The sequence below is a fragment of the Neofelis nebulosa genome, chromosome 10 (assembly GCF_028018385.1).
Source record: "Neofelis nebulosa isolate mNeoNeb1 chromosome 10, mNeoNeb1.pri, whole genome shotgun sequence".
NCBI classification, from domain to species: domain Eukaryota; kingdom Metazoa; phylum Chordata; class Mammalia; order Carnivora; family Felidae; genus Neofelis; species Neofelis nebulosa.
In genome coordinates this window covers 8,259,728-8,282,689 of record NC_080791.1, presented here as the reverse complement: position 1 = coordinate 8,282,689, position 22,962 = coordinate 8,259,728, and positions in this window count along the sequence as shown.

The following is a 22,962-nucleotide window of genomic DNA, read 5'->3' as shown; positions in this document are numbered from 1 at the left end:
AGGATGCGTGGAAAAGAGATTCCCTTTTTATTCTATAACCATTTATAACTTTTGAATTTTAAATGGGGTGCTTGATTTAGCTCTCCCCCCAAAATTTTTAAGTCTACCTTTATTGGTGATATGTGCTACTGTCTGCCCTTTTCTATTGGATTTTATAGATAGGCAGATATTATTTTTGCAAAGAGTACCCCAGCCACAAGGAAGAGGAAGTTGAGAGTCCTGTGAGTTGCATGTGTGGGTTCTGGGGCTTCCCAGTGAAGGGAAAGATTCCTATGGTCATGTGGAAGGGGAGGTCCCATAATTGCTAAAGGATTCCCAGCCAGCATGAGTGGGATTAGCCGCTGTTTTCACAACTTAATTGTCGAAAGCTTCAAACTCAGATTCTATGAGGATTTTTGATGGGAACTGCTTTACCTTAAAGGAGCCTTCAGGGAAGTTCTCACGAGCAGATACAGGCCCAGTTCACGTAAGCGGCTGGCATCACAGAAAATCAGCGGGAGGCCTGGCGCCCACGAACATGTTTCTTTTCTCTCCACAGTATTCACTCCTAGAATTGTATTTGCTTATCTGTTTTACTGTGTCTCCTCACATCAGCAGGTAAGCTCCTGGAAGGTGGGAGCTCTGTCTGTCCTGCTCTCTGCAGTGTCCTCAGTTCTTCTGTGCCCAACGTGTAGAAAGCACTCAAGCTGGCTCCGTTCTGGGGACCACAGCACCCCATGACTCTCTAGCCCGTGGCTGCCTCTTTAGGCATTAATCTGCCAGAAGGCAGTACAGACATGGCCAGGGGAGCCAGGCCTCAGGCCTCCAGCATCTGGGAGCATGGGCAAAGCAGAATTCAAATCTCAGAAGAACTGGGGAGGTAGAAAACTATTTATGCATAGAGGAATAGGGCAAGGAGCCAACTACTGAATAGCAGAACCAGGTAGGGGCTTGGTAAAGATAGAAGGAAAGAAAAAGGAAGGAAGGAAGGAAGGGAAAAAGAAAGATAACCAGTCACAAACGAATTAGAACAAGACAGCTTCCCCAAACACATACGAGTAGCACAACAATAAAATGGAAGCGAGAGCCCTATAATTAGGGCTGCAGTTCACAGGAAGCAAAGCGGGTTTGCTGCTGAGTCACTGTGCTGCTGGAGAGTTGGGTGGTTAGGTTGGGAAAGTCACCTTGATGTAGGGTCTAGGCTGGCTTCAGAGTCTAGGATGGGGGACAGGTAAGTGAGCCTAGTGGCTGAGGTCAGAGGGAGACAGGGAAAACAGCCAACCTACAGGCTTCTGGGTATTTACTTGTAACCTTAAGAGTGGAAGTCACAGGGAAATTTCCACTCTCGGCTCTTTGGGTCTGAATGTAGACATTCCAGGGGATATTAGGTCAAAGAGCATCCAGGAGTCCGAAATGAGGATTCGAGGAGTCCCGCCAGGCAGGAAGCATTAAGCACATCTCTATGGGTCCCCTAAGTGAGTGCCACAAGCCTAGGTAGGTGACCGAGGCTCAAGAGAGAAATCTGATACAAATATCTGATGGCTTTTCGTGGTTTTGGGAAGTCACTGATCACAGTCAGGAGTTTGGTGGAGGTGAGCTCTGATCATAGAGGAGCGATTTGTGTTCTGTCTTGCTGATCCTGTGGTCAGACCAGAGCATACAGGTTTACACTTGACAAGCAGAGGCAGAGTCAGGCAATACCTTAGCCTAGGGTTCAGCCATGTATTGATTCCTATCCCTCATGGTCCTTCATTTTGGTCACAACAGTTACCTTATTTGAAACAACATCAGTATTCCCCTGAAATGTTTCTCTAGCTCTTTAGTTATCATGTGACCTCCTCCAGTTTTTTATTTTTTTAAAGTTTATTTATTTATTTTGAGAGAGACAGAGACAGCATGAATGGCGGAAGGGCAGAGAGAGGGGGGGAGGGAGAGAGAATCCCCAGCAGACTCCATGCTGTCAGTGCAGAGCCCAATGTGGGGCCTGAACTCATGAGCTGTGAGATCATGGCCTGAGTGGAAACCAAGAGTCAGACTCGTAACCGACTGAGCCACACAGGCGCTCCCACATTTTTTTAAATTGTAAGGGTGGCTGTTTATCTCTGGGTGATGGGATGAGGGATAATTTGTTATTTCTGAAAACTTGTGTTTTTACGTGTCTTAAAAACTTTCTGCCATGAACATGTATTCTCGTGATAATTTAAAATAATACATCGGAATACTACCCGGTACTAGAAAAGCCAGTGAAAACCATTTCCGTGGTTAACCGTGTTCAAGATCCATGAGGCAGGAGTACTTGACCCTCAGTTTCACTATCGGCCAGCTGCATATATAAAAGAGCCTTGGTAAATCCTAGCTATTGCTTTTGTATATAAAGAATTGACCACCCAAGACAATACAAGTTATTGTATAGACTCAATCCTACCAACACTCTAAAATGTTGTTACAAACACGTAGTTTAGCAAAGTAAATACAGAAAGTGATGACAATATATTTTATCTGGACATGCCTTCTAGTAAACAAGTTGTCCTTGCCAAAACTTACTGAACATTTAACTGCCTCTTGGAGCTATCCAAAATAAAATAAGTTCCTGAATTTCTCTAGAAAGGTTTCCAGTAAAAAGTAGGAACTGCTGAGGATGCCTGGGTGGCTCAGTCTGTGAAGCGTCTCTTTATTTTGGGCCAGGTCATGATCTTGCGGTTTGTGGGTTTGAGCCCCCCACCCCCCCCGATAAGTAAATAAACACTAATTATTTTTTTTAAACTTCTGTATCTATATTCCACTACCTTTCTTGATTTAATTAAGCCAAGCAAGTGTTGAATTCCAGCACTGGACTTTCCATCATAAAATAAAAGACATGGTCTATGTCCTAAATAAACTAAATTTTTGTTTTTTATTATTTATTTTTAAAAGTTCATTTATTTATTTTGAAAGTGGGGGTGGAGGGAAGGAGAAAACATGTGAGCGGGGGGGGGGGGTTGCAGAGAGAGTGAGAATCCCAAGCACACTCCATGCTACAGCGCAGAGCCCAGCATGGGGACCTGAGCTCAAACCAAGATTCAGACTTTCAATCAACTGAGCCACCCAGGTGCCCCTAAACCAATTTTTTAAATAAAGTTTTTTTTAAATGTTTATTTATTTTTGAGAGAGAGAGCACAAGTGAGGAAGGGCAGAGAGAGAGGGGGATAGAGAATCTGAGGCAGGCTCTGGGCTGCCTATGTAAAGCCTGACTGACAAGGGCTCAAACCCATGAACTGTGCAATCATGACCTGAGCCAAAGCCAGATACTCAACTGACTGAGCGATCCAGGTACCCTGACCCTACACCAAATTTTTAAAGGAAACATTAAGACATACAGTGGGGGCAGTGGGGGGGGGGGAATCCAGGGAAAACACTAAATTAAATATAATCAAATGCTAAACTTGCCTGAGTTAGGGACTCACTCAGTTAGCTGTGAACCCCAGGATGCAGATCTCAAAATAATTCTCTGTCCGCCTTAGGGATTCATTCATTTAACAAGTGCTTTTTGGGCACCTGCTCTATTCTGGGCACCATTGGGATGTCCCCCTATTTCCTAAAGCAGCCTTGGAGAATTCCTAAGCTGAAGGCCAAGGCTGCTGCCTTCAGTCCACCCTGTACATGGCCAACCCCCTGTCTCTCCTACTCTCCCCTGCTCATTCTCCACCTGCCACAGTGGCCTTCTTGCTGTTCTGCCCATTCCTTCTCTCTGGAACATTCTTCCCCAAATATCCACAAGGCTTGCTCCTTAATTCCTTCAGGCTTCTGCTCAAATGTCACCTTATTGGCAAAGTCATCCCTCAACACTCTTATCTGGAATATCACACATAGCCTCCCTTCATGTATATTCTGGTCACTCTCCATCCCCTAACCCTGCCTTTTTTTTTTTAAAGCCCTTATAATCACCTGAGAGAGGTACAAATCCAGATCCGGATCCAGATCCAGATCCAGATTTAGATAGACAGATACCAGAGATATATAGATACAGATATCTATTTCCAGCTAGGATGCCTACATAAATGGACATTTGTTTATCCGAAGAGGAGAATTCTGGAAAGTTCACTTGAATTAAGGTGAAAGGAGAACAGATATGACATCACTAGTGAGCTATATCCCAGGAAACCCAGACAGAAAGTAGATAGGTAGATAAGGCTTTCTTCAGAAGTCCCCAATGGGCACACAACACAAATACAACACAGTCAACAAGTCTCAGCCACATCCCAAGAAGCTACTGCACAGAATCATCAGCCAGAAGCAGATTATCTAATCAAGTGGTAATTTATATCATGGGCTCTGTTCTCCCTTGGTTTCTGTGATACCACATCTCTCCTGCTTCCCTTTCACCTCCCCAGATCCGTCTCTTTGGGGTTTTGTTCTGTCTACTCCTACATAGAATTCCTCTCTGACCCATTATATTTTGGCTCCACATGCCTGTCCCGGGTTTTCTCACCCATTCCTGTGGCATGAAGTGCCACCTATATTCTGGTGATTATCAAATCTATCTCTGCAGCCCAGAGTATCTGGCAGTGAGTAGGTGCACAGTAAACGCACTTTCTGTTTACTCAAAATGAATAGATGGCCTTTTGGGGGCTCCCACTACGTCAACCATTGTTGTAGGTGCTGGAAAACTTTCCCGCTCTGGTAGAACTTGTATTTAAAAATATACAATTAAATCAACAGATGAAAGGCACAAATAAATGGAAAATAATTTCACATACTAGCAAATGCTCTGAAGAAATCAGAGCGGAGTACTAGCATAGCAGGTCAGTGGTGGCTGTGGGCAGTGATCAGGGAAGGATTCCTTTAAATCCCATCTAGCTAGGGCACCTGGGTAGCTCAGTCAGTTAAGCGTCTGATTTTCAACTTAGGCTCAGGTCGTGATCCCACAGCTCGTGGGTTCGAGCCCCACCTTGGGCTCTGCACTGACAGTGTGGGTCCTACTTGGAATTCTCTCCTTCTCTTTGTACCCCTGCCCCACCTGTGCTCGCTCAATCTCTCTCTCTCTCTCTCAAAATAAATAAACTAAAAAAATTTTTTAAAAACTCCCATCTGAGCTGAAATGATGCAAAGGAGCCAGCCTACGCAAAGCACATTCCAGATAGAGGCCATAGCAAGTGCAGGAGCCCCAGGGCAGTGTAAGCCAGGTGGGTCAGGGAAGAGAATGAAGCCTGTATTGGGAGTAGAAGCTGGCACCAGTGGATGGTCCCTTGCTCTCCAGTTTGCCCCGATCTCACACCTTCCCATTATCATATCCCTGGCCAGCCCCTCTCACTTACCTTACCTGCCTGGCTCTTGTAGGCACTTGAGTTTGTCCCCCTTCCTTGCTCTTGGTAAAGTGCCTTGGCAGTTCTCAGAAGGTTCCATGCTCTGGTTTATTCCTGGGCCTCCACCTGGTGTGCTCTTTCTGCTGGCAACACATTTCCCCTAATACTTTGTGAACAAAGATTCAGCACAGCAATTCATTCCATTCTAGAAAGCCTTCTTTGATCTTGTCTCTCTGAGTTAGAGGTCCCCCCTCTATTCTACCAGGGTCCCGTGTGATAACCACAGCACAGAAAAGTTGAGTAACTTCCCCCAAAGCATGCTCCAGAGGCAGGATTTGAACCCGGGCTGTTAACCATGGTGCCCTGGGCCCTGTCTCCCAAGGCGGTTGGGAGAACTATATGGGATGATGCCTGCAAAGTGCTTAACATAAGCCCTGACCTTTGGCAAATATTCAGTAACTGTTAGCTCTAATTATACACACAATCTCCGCCCCTGAGAAGTGTATGGTCAAACAATGAAGCTAAAAGTCTAGTAAACAGATGGGTAAGTTGGAGAAAACTTTGACTATCTAGAAGGATCTGGACTGTAGTCTTAAACGGCTTCTCTCATTTGCAATCCTTTCTGCAAAGTACCTGCCACTTAATAATCGTGGTGGTGATGCTCTTTGAAAAAGAAAATATTAAAAGCAAGAGCAGGTCTTACGGAAAAATGATACACTTCGGTTTTAGACATGGTGAACTTGTCTTCTGGAAGGGCTTCTGGAACATCCAATTAGAGATGACCAGTCGGTTGGGCAAATGGCTGCATAATTCCCTCTGTTACTTAAGCATCATCCCTGATTCTTCTCCTCCCTGGCTTCCACGTCTAATTCAGCAGTCAGGCTTTGTTGGTTCTGCTTTCGAAATATATCTGTTAATCTGCCCCCTTTTCTCCTCTATCACCACCTGGACCCAGACCACCACCACCCCTCTGTGTTTTCATCTGTAAAATGGAGACATGAATAGTATTTACTTTATGGGGTTGCTGTGAGCCTTAAAAGAAGATAATTTATGTAAAACACTCAAAGTGCTGCCTATCATGCAGAGAAAGGATCGAGACTGTGTGGGACTGAGGAGCCCACAGAACAGAATCTCTAAAAGGAAAGTAGTTATCGGAGAAGAAGAAGACTGGGAGGTTTCAAACATGTGAGGTCCTGTAGGACATGTTTATGTAAAAGTGGTAAAATAGAAAGTTGAACAAGTTTGTTCTACACAATCCGTTTATCAGAATAGCATTTACAGCAACTATCTACAGAAAGGTTGAGTCAATTATGGTCTCCCGGTTAGAAGCAATAAGAATCAGCTAGAATCTGGTTGACTCAGGTCACCTCTGTTGAGTCAAAACTTCTTGTGTCAGGCCACCTCAGAGACTGCTGACCAGTCTGTGGATTGCCTTTCTTTGGGGTCAGCTGTCTGCCCTTGTTCAATCAATAGAAGCCAGAGAGGGGTGTGAATAGCCATCCTGTCAGCAGGGGCTCAGCACGGAGCAATTTCCCTTGGAAATGACTCTGGGGTCTGAGTGTGAGGGCCACCATGAACGACACAGCTGAGAGATACAGTCACATAGAGGAAAAGTATGAAGTTTGAAGCCTGGGTTTTGAGTCTCAGAAATCTAGTCCCACTTTCAACCAGTTCTGTGTGTTGGGCGAGTTAGTATATTTTTCTAATGCTTACCATCTCCTTTATCAAGTGGACATGTTTAGAATTTCATAGATGTTTGCTTTGGAAAGCTCTATGTGAACTGTAACCACCTTGAATCACTTAGGTCCCAAGCAGCCTGGTGGCTTAGTAGGAGACCACTTAGGTTTTAATTGAAGGGTTAAGCTAATTGCTGAAAACTTTCTTAAGTAGCAGTACTCTCTGGGAGTAGGATAAAGATATAATTCCCACAAAAGATTTTCTATTCTTTCAGAGGTGTAGGAAGAAGAAATTCCTTAAAGCTGATGAGAGATAGTATAGCAAGAGCAGTCTACACATGCACAATTTCCTGCCATTCTGACGAGCAAGTAGAAAGACAATGAAGAAAATGAGGGAAAGTCCCATGGAGTAAGAAAGCTGACCTAGAAGCCATGTCTCTGGTGACAGGTGCAGACACCACAGCTTTCCTATCACCACCCCATGCTGGTACCAGAAGGGGCCTCGAGGATTGCTCCACCTCTGGAAAACAAGTGTAGCTTCTGGCCCTGTTATGATTCTTGCCAGAAGGTAGCCCATGAGGGCTCTCTTTCTTCGGTCACTAGCTCCTGGTTCAAATTCTGATGTGAGTGCATCCAATCAGTTTAGACCATGTGCCAGTGCTATAGCTGCAAGGGCAGCTGGGCAGACTGGCACCTGGAATGTTCAGCTTCTGCAGTGAGGGGCGGGCTCTGCCTCATTAGGTTTCTCAAGCCAAACAAAGAGTTTTAGATGCTGGGGAACCAAAACCATTAAAAATATATATGAAGTGTGTCTTCTAAGAATGCTTGATGTTGGTAACCAAACACTTGATTTAGTTAATACAAGATTCTAGACATTGGGGCGCCTGGGTGACTCAGTTGGATAAGCTTCTGACTTCAGCTCAGGTCATGATCTCACGGTCTGTGAGTTCAAGCCCCAGGTCGGGCTCTGTGCTGACAGCTCAGAGCCTGGAGCCTGCTTCAGATTTGTGTCTCCCTCTCTCTCTGCCCCTCCTCCACTCATGCTCTGTCTGTCTCTCAAAATAAATAAATAAACATTAAAAAATTAAGGGAAAAAAAAAGATTCTAGACATCTCCTTTTAGCTCCCAATCCTTGCTGGTAACTCCTGAGAAGGCCCCAAGAAAGTGAAGGCAACAGCGATTCATGAGACCCTTTTCCCTAGGTAATTTTTTTCCCTGTGGGATGGTATGTAGATAATTTTTTTACTTCAAAATTGTGAACATTTACTAGCATTAAAAATCAAGATGTGTTTTTTTGTTGTTGTTGCACAAAGATAATTATTAATATAGCGAATAAGTGATCACCTATAAAAATAATGAATAGGTTGAAAGAAAAGCTTACGTGTTATAAGATGCTTTTGTGCTTAAGATATGCATTACAAGGTGATGATAATGACAGTAATAATAATAAACAAGGAGAGGGTCACACATTAAATGTTTGATTTATGCTTAGATTTTTTTCTTTTTCTGCCCAGACCTCTGACAGTATATACTTACAGAAAGAAACGTCAATCTCTCTTTGTCACCAGTGGAATGTTTTTGTGGTCCAACATCTCGACTGTAAATAATAAGCTTGCTTTTTAAAGCTATCTAATAGTCATTTCACAATTGATTAGCAATGCCAGTCCTGATGCAGATGCATGCCACATGCAAACATTTGTATATCCGTGACCCCTGTATATCCTCTGTCAACTCCTAGTGTAACTCCCTTGGAAGACAGGCAGTTGACAAGCCAGATGGGAATGAGACTGTCCTCAAAAGCCTGGGAGATTTTTGTCCATATGCTTCTGGTTGTTCCATAGCAAGACCATATTGTCCCATGTGATGCTAATGAAGGGATGAGTGGCCTTTCGTTAGTGCTTACTCAGTCTTTGTCTTTCCTGTGAGTCATTATTGTTTTCCAGCGAGATGCTGTGGCCAGCCTCGCTTTCAATGTGTCATTTTCATTCATTTGGAAACTAAAGAGCTGAGCTTTGCACCATGTCCTTAATGTCAGCAAAGCCCGCTCTCTTGGATTAAAATGCAAGATGTATTTGCAGCTAGTGCAAAGTGCTGAAGGCTGTCTGAGCCCAGCGGCCACAGTGGGCATGCCAGAGGTCCCCTTCAGAAGGGCTCAAGGGCTGGATGCCTGGGGCTAGTAACATCTCAAGGCCAGCCGCAGCAGGAAAGCTGCCTATATTTTGTGCCTAGGAAGTACAGAATGTGGCATGTAAGGGAGGTGTGGGCTGGCAGAAATCGCTATAAAATGGTGACATTTACCCTTAAGTTCCCTATGGGATGAGCTCCTTGTAAAAGACAAATGGGTTCATACAATAAAGCACTTAGAACAATGATTAAACTTTTTATATGTTATCTCATTTAATCTTTACAACAACTCTATTCAGATGAGAAAGCTGGGTCCAGAGATGTTAAGTAACTTACCCAAAAGCACACAGTGACTTTACTGGTTGGGAGCCAGCAGCATTCAAACCCAGCTCTGCCTGACGCCAGAACCCTTAACCTTTCCCAATGAACTCAAATTCAACATGTAGAATTATATTCTGTTGCTAATAGGAGAGGGGGAGAGCTGTACTTGACATGGGGAGGGAAAAGTGTGAATTAAAGAGGACTGCTCCACGGTGATGCTCAGATAAAGGAAGGCACTCCCTGCTAACCAGACTGGAAGTCCCAGAATGGAGTCCCTGTAGCTAAGGCCAGAAGCCACTCAAAACTCGATGAGGGATTCTGTTGACTTTCATGTCTCCCATGTATTTACACTTCCCTCAACTTACTGCATTGCATCAACGAACCCACAGGTGTGGGGAAACGGAGTGTGAGATCATGGAGAAAGGAAATGAAGAATTTAAAAAGTCAAGAGATGCTGGCCCTTGGGGGTAGCGGTAATACGCACAGTGCCCCAGTAGATGTCCAATAAATGTTTCACTAATGCAAGAACTTAGAGATTGTCTCCGAATGTCTTAGATGTGGAGCACACGTTACATGCAAAGAGAATCAAGGTCTTTCTGACCATAATAAAAATCATTGATGCCTGTATAATTTTAACTGGTGCTTTGAAAACACCTGGATCCTTCCAAGAAGAGACGTAGTTGCATAAAGCAGGAAGATTTATTGCAGCGAATTCTAGGAGAGCTAGGATATGGCCCCAGGCATCTCACAACATATTGTGCCTTCAACTCTACCCACTTCTAAGGGTGGCGTCTTCTTTAGGAAGTAGTGTTGCAAGGAAGCTAGGGTTGCTCCGGGCTGCCGTTAACAACACGAGAAGGGTGCCCCTGGGCAGCTGGTTGGTCAGTTATTAACTTAGTGGGTGAAGACTATACCTCCCAAAGACTCCACTCTCCTACCTTCAGCCAGATTTCATTCCTCTGACATCAAAAATCAGATGGTTGCTTTTCCTCAGATTTTCCTTTGGCATTTGTGTGCTAGTTCATTGTGACTCTCACAGGACCTGGTTCCTACGCTCGTTTACTTGTCTGTGTCTTTCTAGAGGCTTAGGACTGCCTTCTGTTCACTAAGAAATCTTAACTGTCTTAGCACAGTGCTTGGCCCAAAGCAGGCACTTGATGGATGAACGGCTCAGGTGAAGTCATAAAGGAAAAGGCAGTTATAAAGAGAGCATAGGGAAGGAGGATCTCTCACTGCAGTTAGTACAGCATGAGCCACTTGAAATCCCTTGCATTTGAATTGCATTGAATTGCAAGGAGTTCTGACATTCATATTTTACACCACTATTAGGTTCAGCTAAAAGCCCACTTGTTGTGCGTTTACCATATGCCGGGCCCGGTGATAAATTAGACATGATTCTTGCTCTTAGGAAGCTGCCAGTCCAGTGGGGTGAAGTGAAACCGAATGTGTAGCTACCCCAATGTGATATGATCAATGGTAGAAGGGTTCACTATGCGTCAGAACCTGCTCCAAGCACTTGTATTTCTTTACATTGTTTAGCTCTAACAGCTCTACGAGGTGGATAGTATTATTGCCCCCTTCTGCAGGTCAGGAAATGGAGACGCAGAAAGGTTAAGTAAATTGTCCAAGATTGCCATTGCTAAGCGGTAGGGCCAGGAGATGAACTCAGATTAACTAGAATTCAGAGAGTCAGCTAGAAAACTTTGCATCATCCATCTCCAGTACAGAAGAGGGAGGGATTACTTTGGGAAAGGAGAAGGGGAAGGGAGAAGGGAAGCCAGCAGGCATTAGGGAGGGGGTCTTCCTTAAGCAATGACTTGAATGACAGATAGGAATATGGCAGATGAACAGGTTGGCAAAGGAAGGACGAGAGGCAGAGTTTGCAAAGATGCGGAGAATTGAAAGACACAGTGGGTTCAGGGAACTGGAGTAGTTTACTATCAGTTAAGCATAGTGTGCAAGGGAGGGAGGGGGTGTAAGGGGCAGACAGGGATTGTATCATGGGAATCAGAACAGTCTCAAAAGTCAGTAGCCTCTGGCAGAATCTGCACTTTTGTAGGCTAGTATCTAAAATATATAAAGAACTCACCGGGGCGCCTGGGTGGCTCAGTCGGTTGAGCGACCGACTTCAACTCAGGTCATGATCTCACGGTCTGTGAGTTCGAGCTCTGTGTCGGGCTCTGTGCTGACAACTCAGAGCCTGGAGCCTGCTTCTGATTCTGTGTCTCCCTCTCTCTCTGCCCCTCCCCTGCTCATGCTTTGTCTCTCTCTGTCTGAGAAATAAATAAACTTAAAAAAAAAAAAATTAAAGAACTCACCAAACTCCACACCTGAAAAACAAATAATCCAGAGAAGAAATGGGCACAGGACATTAATAGACACTTCTCTAAAGAAGACATCCGGATGGCCAACAGGCACATGCAAAGATGCTCAACGTTACTCCTCATCAGGGAAATATAAATCAAAACCACACTGAGATACCACCTCAAGCCGGTCAGAGTGGCTAAAATGAACAAATCAGGAGACTATAGATGCTGGAGAGGATGTGGAGACACGGGAACCCTCTTGCACTGTTGGTGGAAATGCAAACTGGGGCAGCCACTCTGGAAAACAGTGTGGAGGTTCCTCAAAAAATTAAAAAATAGACCTATCCTATGACCCAGGAGTAGCACTGCTAGGAAATTACCCAAGGGATACAGGAGTGCTGATGCATAGGGGCACTTGTACCCCAACGTTTATAGCAGCACTTTCAACAATAGCCAAATTATGGAAAGAGCCCAAATGTCCATCAACTGACAAATGGATAAAGAAATTGTGGTTTATATACACAATGGAATACTACTTGGCAATGAGAAAGAATGAAATCTGGCCTTTTGTAGTAACGTGGATGGAAGTGGAGAGTGTGATGTTAAGTGAAATAAGTCATACAGAGGAAGACAGATACCATATGTTTTCACTCTTATGTGGATCCTGAGAAACTTAACATAAGACCATGGGGGAGGGGAAGGGGAAAAAAAGCTAGAGGGGAGGGAGGCAAACCATAAGAGGCTCTATAAAACTGAGAACAAACTGAGGGTTGATGGGGGGTAGGAGGGAGGGAAAAGTGGGGGATGGGCACTGAGGAGGGCACCTGTTGGGATGAGCACTGGGTGTTGTATGGAAACCAATTTGGCAATAAATTCCATAAAAAAAAAAAAAAAAGAATCTGCACCTTAGTTAAACTGCATCTCCCTCCAAAGTCCTTATGAACGTGGGGCCTGGGGTTGCAAATGGAATGTTTCATCGCCTGGTGCTTCTTTTTTTTTTTTTTTTTAATTTTTTTTTTTTTTTATTAATGTTTTTTATTTATTTTTGGGACAGACAGAGACAGAGCATGAACAGGGGAGGGGCAGAGAGAGAGGGAGACACAGAATCGGAAACGGGCTCCAGGCTCCGAGCCATCGGCCCAGAGCCTGACGCGGGGCTCGAACTCACGGACCGCGAGATCGTGACCTGGCTGAAGTCGGACGCTTAACCGACTGCGCCACCCAGGCGCCCCACTGGTGCTTCTTAATGTGCACGTGTCTGGTGATGTCTGCAGAGTCCTCCAGCCCACAAAGACCACCCCTGGCATCCGACGGCCGAGAAGGTAGCCAAGAGCTTGCGCTTTTTGCCAGAGGAATCGTGGGGTTGTCAAAGAGCTAAGGATAACTTAGCCTGGGTTGATTCTTACCTTAGCTTATCAACTCCATGACTGGTTCTGTCTCCTCCATAACCTGCAATATATGACACGGTATTTGGCAAATAGTGGGCTCTCACTATATCAATACATTTTGTTGAATGAATAAATAAGAGAATAGGGCCGGGAATTTACCACTAGAAAAGGCTTATTCTTAAGGAAAATAGAGGAAAAGCAGAGGAGATAGAGAAGGCGGCTTGTAAGCTCAAGAGATAGCAAGGAAGGGCTGGTATGGCCGTGTTACTTGGTGTGGCTCAATCTAGCTTTTCCTGCGAACTGGGCTCAGAGCACCCAAAGAAGTCAGCTACTGCATTGCGATTTTGACTTGAAAAAGGAGGAAGCAGAGTAGCTAAAACTGTCTGAGTCCTGTTTTGTTTCTTTTTCCTTTATTTTATTTACTTTTAAAGATTTTATTTTTTTAGTAATCCCTCCTCCAAAGTGGGGCTCGGACTGAAAACCCTGAGATCAAGAGTCACATGCTCGGGGCGCCTGGGTGGCGCAGTCGGTTAAGCGTCCGACTTCAGCCAGGTCACGATCTCGCGGTCCGTGGGTTCGAGCCCCACGTCAGGCTCCGGGCTGATGGCTCGGAGCCTGGAGCCTGTTTCCGATTCTGTGTCTCCCTCTCTCTCTGCCCCTCTCCCGTTCATGCTCTGTCTCTCTCTCTGTCCCCAAAATAAATAAAAAACGTTGAAAAAAAAAATTAAAAAAAAAAAAAAGAGTCACATGCTCTACCTACAGAGTCAGCCAGGCGCCCCTCTTTTCCCTGTATTTTAAAGAAATATTACACATGAAACTTTCTTTTTTTTAATTTATTTTTTTAATGTTTATTTATTTTTGAGAGAGACAGAGACAGAATGCAAGTGGGTTAGGGGCGACAGAGAGGGAGACACAGAATCTGAAGCAGGCTCCAGGCTCCGAGCTGTCAGCACAGAGCCCAATGTGGGGCTCGAACTCACAAGCTGTGAGATCATGACCTGAGTTGAAGTCGGTCGTTCAACCGACTGAGCCACCCAGGCACCCCTATGACACATGAAACTTTCTGTTAAGGGATGGTCATTAATAATCCCAGTGATTTTTTAAAATAGGAAATGGTATGGGGCGCCTGGGTGGCGCAGTCGGTTAAGCGTTCGACTTCAGCCAGGTCACAATCTCGCGGTCCGTGAGTTCGAGCCCCGCGTCAGGCTCTGGGCTGATGGCTCGGAGCCTGGAGCCTGTTTCCGATTCTGTGTCTCCCTCTCTCTCTGCCCCTCCCCCGTTCATGCTCTGTCTCTCTCTGTCCCAAAAATAAGTAAAAAACGTTGAAAAAAAAATTAAAAAAAAAATAGGAAATGGTATGACTGTTTCTTGCAGGCTTTCTAGATGAACATCTCATTTGATTCTATTCAACAATTTTATATAGTACATAAAAGAGCAGAGAGATTGTGTATCATAAGAGATACTATCTAAATAATTATTATTTATATAATTATATATATTTATATAAATACATAAAATAGATTATATATTAATATATATTATCTATTTACATAAATTTATATATTTATATAAAATACCATTTTCCCAGAGGCTCTTGATGGGAGTTGGCTAAGAGGTAGACAAAGCAGAGATTGCCTTCTCTGTCCAGGGCCTGATAAGTCAATGGTCTCTGTGGCTGGTGAGATCAATATGTGCTTTGAAAGTAAAAACAGCAGAGAGGCCAGATTGCCATCCTATTATTAATATATAAGCTCGTTCACTACACTCTTGGATAATCATTTCTGCCCTACGTGGAAATGAATCAGAGAATCATGAGCACAGCATCTATGAGACATGGGACAGGGTAGAATTTGTTCTTCCTCCCCACCCAACTGTTCAGAATTAAAAAAAAAATTAAATATTTAATAGAACCACCAAAGCATATATAATCAGCTATGTCAGTTTAAGACAGATCTCAGGGTTCTATTTATTCTCTGATGCCACACGTACCAAAATCTTATTTTTCTTTCATTACCATAGACAGCAATAACAAAAATTTAAACTACTAGGAACAATCCTACGGTTCCATCTCTTCTGAGCAGATGTCCTGTCTGCCCACCGGCACGCTTCCTCGCAGAATTGATTACAGACTCACATCTCTGGGTGCAAATTTTCCTTCTCTCTCAACTTGTCCAAAATTGGTTTGTTCTGGTGTCTTACCTGGTAGCTCATATATTTGAAAATGTTATCAAAGCAAAAGCTCCTATTTTCCCATTTTTAACCTGGCAGAACCATTAGCTGCTCTCTTTTTAAATTTCTTCCTTCTACTTCCTTCCTTTCTCAACACAACTTCTTCCTTGTCAGAATTCCTGGCGAATGGTCAGGAATCACCGGGGTCACAGAGAAACTGTCACAACATATGGCTCAAGCTATAAAGGACAGGCTTTTCCTTCTTCTCTTTCACCATAATAATAACAATAAAAAAAATCAGTGATATTATCCAACTCTGGTAGAGATTGACATCCAAAAGTCATGTTAAAATTTTCTCAAGAACGTGCTTTGGAGGCACTCTAACATTTCTTAATTCATTTGTTTGTTCTTTCACTCAAGAAAAAATATGGGTCAGATATTACACAAGGGACTAGGACTTCAAAGACAGTTAAGTGGGGAGACAAACATTAAAAACAAATCATAACAGGGGTGCCTGGGTGGCTCAGTTGGTTGAGCATCCGACTTCAGCTCAGGTCATGATCTCATGGTACGTGAGTTCCAGCCCCACGTTGGGCTCCACACTGACAGTGAGGAGCCTACTTGGGATTCTCTCTCTCCCTCTCTCTCTCTCTCTCTGCCCCTGTCCCATTTGCTCTTGCTCTCTCATTCAAAATAAATAAATTAACTTCAAAAACAAACAGAAAAACCCCAAATGATTACAGTGATATATAACAATTTTAGTAAAGAGCATTATAGGACCTCCAAGAATGACATGTTAAGCTCTTTTCTGAGAATTAAAAAAAAAAGCTTTCTGAAAAAGAAAGCATTTATATTTGAATACTGAGTGAGAGTTCACTTGATAAACAGTGTAGGAAAGAACATTCTAGAAAGGGGGGATATCAGAGGCAGGAAATCATGGTGTACTGTGGGAGCTGCAAGCATATTATGATGGTTAAGATGAAAACTGGGTAGAGAAGGATTGAGAGTAAGAGTCTGGAAAGAGTGGTTGAGGAGTTGAGCGTAAGAATCTAGAAAGAGTGGTTGGAGCAATGTCAAGCAGGATTTTGCCCGCTATGTTTGCCATGGGGAGTTTGGACTTCATCTTGAAGGCCACAGGGAACCATTGAAGAATTATAAGCAGGAGAGAAACAGTATAAAAATTTTATTTTAGAGCGATGAATTTGGCTTCAGTGAGGATAGATTAGAAGGAGATAAAGCTGGAAACTTTCCAGGTTCCCTTGGCATAGCTGCTGAAAGACTGGTGTGGGGAGGGTTAGGAGTATCTCTTATCCAAATACTCGGTGGCGAATGTGGAAGGCAAGTATCAGGATTCTGTCTGACAGAGATGCTGGGTTGAGTTGGAGTGGAAAGTCCAATGGGAACCATCAAGGTTGGGGTCAGGGGTGCAGAAGAGACAGGAGTAGAGAGTACCAGATTGGGATACGTGGAACAGGAGATAGCATGTGTAATTCCAAGGATGGAAGCCAGGACTGCAGAGGCCCTGTTATATGGTGGGACTTTTATATTTTCACACATTTCTGTGGCACAGCTACATATTTTCACACATTTCTGTGGGCAGAATGGGTTCATTGGAAGTACCCAGGATGAAACAGACCAGAAGCATAGAGACTCGTTAGAACTCGGTAGAGTTGTCCAGTCAAACATTAAAGGACAAGAGAGTGGCACAGCTGATGAAGAGGAAGGTGGATGTTAGAGCTTTTCAGTTGCCTTCCTGGGGTATTTTCCAGGGTTGATTGATGGCAAAATGTATCTCCAGATAGCAAATCACATTAGTTTATGGTAAGTATTTTTCTTTTTCTATGTCAAATTTTGGAGTTTAATCTTGGAGACTATCAAAGACAATATTTTTAGCTTTTGCATAATTAATACTGAGCTTCTCTTTCTGGCAATAGATTCAAGGCCCAGTTGTTTGTGAATCCACCCCCTGGCTCATCATAAAACATTATTAATTGCAAGAAGGAGGATACTTGTCTTCTTGTTATATATGAGAGAGGACACCCTCCCCATCATCTAAAGTAATTCTGAATTATGAATGTGGGGCCAGAATGTATACGGCTAGTGGTTATCGTCTGACTTATCAGGAGGTCTCTTGTGCCTACCCTCATTTTGTGTGAATGTGGGTAAGCAGAGTTCCTTCAGCTAGGCCCAGGGCCACTTCCTGACTCCACAGGAAGAGGGCTGAGACAGGGCACTAAAAGTTGTGGGCGGTAGCAGTGAAGGTGCCCCCTCTTGCCTCTCCTGGCCGGAGAGAGTTGTTCAAGCGAACCACTGTCAGGTTCCCAAATCCAGATGTGACAGCCTCTCCTTTCTTGCCCCACCGGGTATCCAGTGGTTTCTATGTGTCCTGGAGTGAGGTGTGGGGTTGCCTGAATGTGTCCAGATCATCTTGGTGTGTGTGGACTCAAAACACATCCTGGTGATGGCTGGGGGAGGTCTAATATTGCTTCTTTTAAACAGCCTGCCGCAGCATTAGAGCTCACCCACGGTGCCCCACACCATAGTTCTCTTGGGCTAATTCAGGTAGAATTAGGACCTTGCTGGGAATGAGGTTCAGGCATCCAATCCCCAGACACGACTGTTTTGTCCTCCACTTCTAGTTCCGGTGACCTCACCTCCTTCCTCCCACCCTCTTTTCCAGATCACAGTGCTCTGTCCTCCCTTCTAAAGGTGGCCACCCTAACTACCCATGTCCCCCCCGGAGGAGTAGTTCCCTAAATCCTCACATATTCCTTTCAAGGTGGCCCAATCTAAACCCTGCAGTCCTGCGCTGGGTCTGAGGATGGCCGCACTAAATCCCTATCCTGTCCCTTCTCAGGGGGCGTCTTCAGGGAGAACGAGAAGGGAAACGATAACAAACGTGTCTCAAGCAGGCATTCAGTCCACAATCTTAAATTTTTCTTTTCTGATTTTCTTTTTTTTTTTTTTCTGAAAGCTGTACATTGGAAGACTGTCAATAAATAGATCTTTATAATTATGCAAACCAAGCATAGGGTCTCCTGTCTTGATTTATTACATTTATTTTATATATATTTATGGTATATATTTCTTGTAAAAAATGTTTATTTTTGAGAGAGAGAGAGACAGAGAGACAAAGCAGAGACAGAGTGTTAGTGGGGGAGGGGCAGAGAAAAGGAGACACAGAACCAGAAGCAGGCTCCAGACTCTGAACTGTCAGCGCAGAGCCCGACGCGGGACTCGAACTCATGAACCAAGGAAATCATCACCTGAGCCAAAGTTGGATGCAAAACTGACTGAGCCATCCAGGCACCCCTATTTTATGTATTTCTGGGGGCGCCTGGGTGGCGCAGTCTGTTAAGCGTCCGACTTCAGCCAGGTCACGATCTCGCGGTCCGTGAGTTCGAGCCCCGCGTCGGGCTCTGGGCTGATGGCTCAGCCTGGAGCCTGTTTCAGATTCTGTGTCTCCCTCTCTCTCTGCCCCTCCCCCGTTCATGCTCTGTCTCTCTCTGTCCCAAAAATAAATAAAAAACGTTGAAAAAAAAATATTTTATGTATTTCTGTATTATTTTATATGTGCATATTTTTAATATTTTTCAATGAAATAGAATTATTTCTTGAGTGCCCACATGTGATAGCTGGACTCTCTCAGGTTGCAAAGAAATGATACATTCTAGTGTGGCCCCAGTCGATTTAAGGAGCCAGTAGCAGCCCCACTCTGGGGCTTGGCTCTCTTGTCTGTTAACTCCTTTGCCCCAGCCTCCCCCCATGTGGGGTGTTTTACACCTTTAACTTCCCCAGTGAGAGGACCGGAGGCAACTGACTGGGATAATTGATCATGGTGCTTCTAGACCAGCTTGGCACATGGGCACACGATGGCGTGTTCCCCTTTACCTTGCTAACCAAGCCAGGCTGGTGCTCACGACTAACAGTCCCCACAAACTCCCATAGAGAGAAGTGATACAGTTAACAATCCAGCAGCGGGAAGTTGGCAGGGCAACTGCAACAGGGATTTAGAAGCTCTTCTAAGTTACAAGGGAAAGATTCCTACAGAAATAGGAACATTCTTCCATTGCAGTTTAACAAACTCCTGTTTTAAAAGGTGCAACAATGTGTACAAACAGGTTTAGGAACCACTACCATATAATGACAGGGCCTAGAAGACAGGACCTGTTTTCTCTTACATCATTCATTAGCCTCCTTAATTAAAAAAAATTTTGTTCTGTTTTTCACAGTTAAATAGCTTTATATTTACATAAAATGGAAATTTGGCATTAAAAATATTTTTTAATGTTTTTTTTTTTTTTTTTTTTGAGACATAGAGAGACAGCATGAGCAGGGGAGCGGCAGAGAGAGGGGGAAACACAGAATCTGAAGCAGGCTCCAGGCTCTGAGCTGTCAGCACAGAGCCCGACGCGGGGCCCGAACCCTCTGATTGTGAGATCATGACCTGAGCCGAAGTCAGACGCTCAACCGACTCAGCCCCCCCGGCGCCCCGGAAATTTGGCATTTTATACAAAATACAAATTAGGTAATGTAAAATATATTTGTCAATACATAAAATATATTTACTTATAAATATAATAAAATAGTGGAGACTGAATATACAAACGGACAATGCCCAGACCATCTATAAAACCAGAACTCTGACGCACAACCTGAAGCAACCTTTCCAGAGAAGCAGCCCATTTACCTACGAAATCAGCCCGGGAAGCCAGCCTGCTGTAAGCCACACTTTCAGGAGGCCAGATGGCTCTCTCTAGAAACGATCGGGTAAGCTAAACAATACCATGCAACAATCACTCCAAAATGGGCAGAATTTGATTAGGAAGTAACAGCTTCCCTGATTGTCTCCGCTTCCAACTTAGGGCCAATCAGAGAAAGCCAAATGTGCACTCCTAACCAATCACATAGGATGCACCCCGCCTACTGTCCCCGCCCCGCCCCCACGCCACCAGCCTTCAATCAGGGCATGCCTGATGACTCCTTTTGTCCACTACCAAGCTTTCCCATTCCTCTGCCTGCCTTTGACTCTGCCAGAATTCTCTGGATAGTGGCTGTCTCCCTTGCTGTAGCAAGCTCTGAACATGTAGGCTTTGCTTTTCTATTTTGGTTGGTCTTTATTTCCACAGATATAATATATAAATACATTTATATAAACTATAAGTAGCACGTGCTCTTTCTTTCTTTTTAAATTTTTTAATGTTTACTTATTTTTGAGAGATAGAGGGAGAGGGTGAACACAAGCTGTGGAGGGACCGGGAGGGAGGGAGACATAGGATCCAAAGCAGGCTCCAGGCTCCATGCTGTCAGCACAGAGCCTGATGTAGGGCTTGAACTCACCAACCATGAGAGCAGGACCTGAGCTGAAGTCAGATGCTTAACCGACTGAGTCACCCAGGTGCCCCAAGTAGCACATGCTCTTTTTAAAGAGTTCAAACGACATGTAAAAACAAAAAAAAAAAGGGGGGGGGTGCCTGGTTGGAGTCCATGGAGCGTGTGACTCTTCATCTCTGGGTTGTAAGTTCAAGCCCGACATTGGGTGTAAAGATTACTTAAAAATCTTCAAAAAAAAAAAAAAAAAAGGAACTCAAGTTCATCTAAGATTCTACTACTCTGAGGTAACCATCATTAACCTTTGATGATCATTGTTTTATGTCTTATTTTAAGATTATATATAAAAATAAAAATTAAAAAATATATGTATGACTTTACACGAACAGTAATTGCTCTTCTCATGGACACTTATCATCCCACCCTGTCTAGACTTTCATATCCCACTTCTGATCACTGTCCATCCCAAGTGACCCATGTTAATCCTTAGCGATTGTCTCTCTCTGTCTCTCTCTCTCTCTCTATATATATACACATATGCATATGTATATATATAACGTTTACTTATTATTTTTGAGGGAGAGAACAAGTGTGTGTGCCAAGCAGGGGAGGGGCAAGAGAGAGAGGGAGACAGAGGATCTGAAGTGCACTCTGTGCTGAGAGCAGCGAGCCCCATGTGGGGTCAAACTCATGAACCGCGAGATCACGATCTGAGCCGAGGTTGGACACGCAATCAACTGAGCCACCGAGGCACCCCGTCTTTTTATATTTTTATCAACTTTTATATAATTCTATATGGGTGTATTAGATCTATCTATATATATCTATCGCATACAGATTATTTGAGTAATTTTTTTTTAATGGGAACAAATTATACCGTACACATTTTTTTTTCCCTGTCTTTGTTTTTTGTGGTTCTGGCTTTTCTCCTTCAGAAGCTGCTTACGGGACCCTCCCAGATCATCTTGTATTGCCCTACCTCCTTCTTTTCCGTGGCTGTGTGGTGTTCCACGAGCGCCACGCTTATTCAGCCACCCTACGGGATTTCCTCTTTGTTTTCAGTTCTTGGCTCTCACATAAGCATCCTTTTATACAGGCACTTTTGTGTCCAATGGGTAGATTCCTGGAAATGGAACTGATGAATTGAAGAGTATATATGATTTTAATTTTTAAAGATATTGCCAGATGGCTTTCCAGAAAAGTCTGTGGTGCTTCAAATTTCACCTGCCATTGATTTTAGTACTTTGCCCTTCTTCCTCCCCAAATGCAAGAGAATTGAGAATAAAGTGAGATTTATACTAAACTCATTACCAGAGACTGCCCTTCAGTAGTATTTGGTGGAATTTACACACTTTCTAGGGGATTTTTTTTTTTTTTTCATTTAGGTTAAAATAACTCTCTCCATGCCATGTGGAAACAATCCTTTTGGTCCAAGCCATCTTCTGGAAAGATTTTGCCGCGCGTGGAGGAAATCTTGACGTTGCAGCCTTTGGAGGTAAATTCCCATCTCTCAGAGGCCATATACCTGAGCGATTGGCGTGCATCCTGGCAGGAGAGCAAACCCGAAGGCCTATTACACTCATCTTATTGAAAAGCAGGAGCAGGTGTGGATAAACGGGTTGCTATCATGTGATCCTGGGACATGAGTGACAGACCCTTTAACATGGCTTTAAATTGCAGAGACTCTTGGGGTGCCTGGGTGGCGCAGTCGGTTAAGCGTCCAACTTCAGCCAGGTCACGATCTCGCGGTCTGTGAGTTCGAGCCCCGCATTGGGCTCTGTGCTGACAGCATGAAGCCTGCTTGGGATTCTGTCTCCCTCTCTCTCTTCCCCTCCCCCACTTGCTCTCTCTCCCTCAAAGTAAATAAAAATAAACTTAAAAAATAAAAACAAAGCAAAGGGCTGAACAGACCTTTTATTGCTGGCTAAGATGGGAACCAGAACTGGCTAGACTTGGCTTATCTCTCCTGAGGTCCGTAAAGCAGAGCATCAATGAACAGCTCACTGAGGTGAAGACCAGGGACCAGTGGAAATTTAGCAGGCACGCAGGGGTCCCTCTGCCCTGAACCAGCCGGTGGAGAAGAATCATAGCACTACAAACCAGGGCAGTAGAGGGGACTGAGGCTCTAAGAAGGCTGAGCCGTAAGCCCAAAAATGAAATTTTGCAAGGAAAGGAAATACAATAACAGCACGAATGGTTGGATTCATGATAGAGGGACTCTTACTTAAACATATTCTTCGGGCAATGTAAGGAGAAAATTAACAGGTGACATTTCCCTTAGTTTACGGCAATCGTGGACGTGGGCTAGGCCCTGGTGATAAATCAGGTGGTGTTTAGAAAGTCGAATCCCATCAAGATGGCATCCCGCTTTCTTTCAGGGAACTAA